This window comes from Schistocerca gregaria, unplaced genomic scaffold, assembly GCF_023897955.1.
Source record: "Schistocerca gregaria isolate iqSchGreg1 unplaced genomic scaffold, iqSchGreg1.2 ptg000001l___fragment_1, whole genome shotgun sequence".
Taxonomy (NCBI): domain Eukaryota; kingdom Metazoa; phylum Arthropoda; class Insecta; order Orthoptera; family Acrididae; genus Schistocerca; species Schistocerca gregaria.
Window position 1 is genome coordinate 851,444 of NW_026061697.1, and position 3,392 is coordinate 854,835.

Below are 3,392 nucleotides of genomic sequence, written 5' to 3' on the forward strand. Positions count from 1 at the left end.
ATGGAGAGCACATCGGTTACGTGTCAGATGTGTAGCCAAGCAGTAATGGGTCGCCATAGCTGCAAATATTAGCCAGTAATATGAAGTGTTGTCAGCTGAAGTCTGATGATGCAGACGACCGTAAGGACAAAGTACGCATGAGTACCGCTGGACCGCGCCTCTTTAGCTCAGTGGTAGAGCACTGGTCTAGTAAACCAGGGGTTGTAAGTTCCATCCTCACAGGAGGAAGACGAATTTTGGAAATCAGTTGCGCGTCGTGACCGTATAGCAAACAGTATCTGTGATGACGAACAATTAGCGACAGGCGTTTTATTAAGAATTACTCTCAGATGTGATTAAGGCAAATGGCGCAGATAAAGCATTTGCCAGAGCGGTGCAGTATAACCTCCCGCAAGCTTGATCATCCCCACCCGCTTGTCTCTCCCATCCTCTCCCAGCCCAACCCGCTGCCGCGCCTGTACTCCTGTATCCCACCTGCTCTCCATCTTCACACTCTGCACACCCTCTCCCAAGCTGGCTTCCGCCAACTCCCCCTCCCGGATGATGAACTCCTTCCCTCCATCTACCCCTCCTACCAACTTTGAGCCTTGCCTTCCCTCTCCTCTCCTTCTCCTGTGGGCACCCTCTCTCCCTTCTCTCCCTCCCTCCTGCCCTCCCTTCCCCCTCTCCCTGGGCTTCCACACACCACCCCTCCCTCTCCCATCCTCTCCCCATTGGCATCAATCCCCCCCATTCCCTCCTACACTCGCCCCTTCCCTCTGGCAGGTCCCCGGCCTTACTCGTGTGACAAGTGCATCACCAACCACCGGAGATTGTCGCCGCAGTGCTTATGTGTTTCGTCGTCCTGTTAGTGCATCCGTGTCTCTTGTTCCGTGCTCCATCGTTCCCGTGTGCTGGTTTGTATCTCTCCGTTATGTGCTGTGTGAATCGCTTTTAACTTGACTGCTCCACAGTGAACGGCTTCTGTTATATTACTCTGTTTGTCTACTGTTTTTTAACCTCCATGTCCCTTTGTATCTCTTACTGCTTGTACTATGTTCATGTCTGTGGCCGAAGAGCGGCTTAGTTACGCCGCTGCCGGCCTACCTATGTATAGGTATAAAATAACAATAAAGAAAAAAAAAGGTGCATTATAAGGTGGGACGAGGCAATCAGAACTATATTTTATAGACGTATTTCTCACATATGTCAGAGCCTCTCGCGGTCATCGTCAACGTCGTCGTCGTCGTCGTCGTTGTCGTCGCCGCCGCCGCCGCTTCTGCAGAAGTAGCAAATGGCCATCGTAGCAAATGCGGCCATGGACGCCCTGCCTTCGATTCCGAATGCACAAGGTGTGTGGTCTTGTTTCCCAATCTATATTTGGTCGGTCTCGTAAGAGTTTGAATGTAACGAATAGGTCGGAAAGAGCAAGGGGCAGCGGCTGTGCAGAACGAAAACACAATTCCCCAGGGGTGTGAGCGTTTCGAGATGAGTCGTATACAAGTTATAGTTGGTCGTCAGTGACCGTGTGGCCTAATGGATCAGGCGTCGGACTTCGGATCTGACGATTACACGTTCGAATGCTGTCACGCTCGTGTTTTCCAGTTCTGAAAAAGAAACATACCGTTTTAATGTAGCAATTGAGCAGTACGAAACCGTCTGAATGATGCTGTTGACCATTTTCTGCTTGGAGATGCTCTTGAACTTGAAACACACACAACAAGACCGGTGTTAACTAGCGAAATTACTCTCAGATGTGATTAAGGCGAATGGCGCAGATAAAGCATTTGCCAAAGCAGTACAGCATAAGGTTGGACGAGGCAGTCAGAATTACATTTTATAGATGTATTTCTCACATATGTCAGAGCCTGTCGTCGTCGTCGTCGCCGCTTCTGCAGAAGTAGCAAATGGCCATCGTAGCAAATGCGGCGAGGGACGCCCTGCCTTCGATTCCGAATGCACAAAGTGTTTGGTCTTGTTTCCCAGTCTATATTTGGTCGGTCTCGTAAGAGGTTGAATGTAACGAATGGGTGGGAAAGAGCAAGAGCAGCGGCTGTGTAGAGCGAAAACACAATTCCTCAGGGGTGTGAGCGTTTCGAGATGAGTCGTATACAAGTTATAGTTTGTCGTCAGTGACCGTGTGGCCTAATGGATCAGGCGTCGGACTTCGGATCTGAATATTACACGTTCGAATGCTGTCACATTCGTGTTTTTCCAGTTCTGAAAAAGAAACATACCGTTTTAATGTAGCAACTGAGCAGTACGAAACCGTCTGAATGTTGCTGTTGACCATTTTCTGCTTGGAGATGCTCTTGAGCTTGAAACACACACAACAAGACCTGTGTTAACTAGCGAAATGGTCGGCAGAGAGCCGTCACCGCGAGTTTTGACTGGCACTTGCACATCTAAAACAACGTCGGAAAGTAACTCGTTCAGCTTTTGAGTCACATCAAGTATGTGTGTTAATTTTGACGCCACTACCTCTGCAGGATGTTATGCTATTCCCTTACCTCTCAGAAATGATTATGACATAAAAGTGAAGTACGTGACGAGTGTGACGTTAGGAAAACATTAGGCAGCATGGAGAGATACTGTATGGGACCACCCAACCCAAACGAGTACTGTGTTACGTGCTACCCGTCAAAGTATTCACCGAAACAGCCCGGCTTGCTCAGTCGATAGAGCATTAGGCTCTTAATCTCAGGGTTGTGGGTTCGAGCCCCACGCTGGGCGGAAAGAAATTATTTCCGCTGTTGATGTAAATTACCGTTTTTCTGATTAACGTGATGTAATGGAAATAGCAACTTTAAACTTTGCCTACGTCTCCGTCAGTCGTAAGTAAACTGTATTTGAAGGTGAAGGTGATTTTGTAGACATGTGTGAAAGACATGTTGTGAAATGCAAGTTTTGTTGTTTGGAGAGAACATCGGTTATGTGTCAGATGTGTAGCCAAGCAGTAAAGGGTCGCCATAGCTGCAGATATTAGTCGGTAATATGAACTGTTGTCAGCTGAAGTCTGATGATGCAGACGACCGTAAGGACGAAGTACCCAAGAGTACTCAAGAGTACCGCTAGGACGCGCCTATTTAGCTCAGTGGTAGAGCACTGGTCTAGTAAACCAGGGGTCGTGGGTTCCATCCTCACAGGAGGAAGACGAATTTTGGAAATCAGTTTCGCGTCGTGGCCGTATAGCAAACTGTATCTGTGATGACGAACAATTAACGACAGCCGTTTTATTAAGAATTACTCTCAGATGTGATTAAGGCGAATGGCGCAGATAAAGCATTTGCCAAAGTGGTACAGAATAAGGCGGGACGAGGCAGTCTGAATTACATTTTACAGATGTATTTCTCACATACTTCAGAGCCTTTCGCAGTCGTCGTCTTCGTCGTCGTCGTCGTCGCCGCCGCCGC

At 48.2% G+C, this 3,392-nt stretch overlaps 1 non-coding gene across 1 annotated transcript; it reads left to right on the forward strand.

Moving 5' to 3' along the window:
* The first annotated feature begins 2,639 nt into the window (after window positions 1-2,639).
* On the forward strand, window positions 2,640-2,712 carry Trnak-cuu (transfer RNA lysine (anticodon CUU)). Its single transcript has one exon. It is a non-coding gene; the product is annotated as a tRNA-Lys (tRNA).
* The last annotated feature ends 680 nt before the right edge of the window (window positions 2,713-3,392 follow it).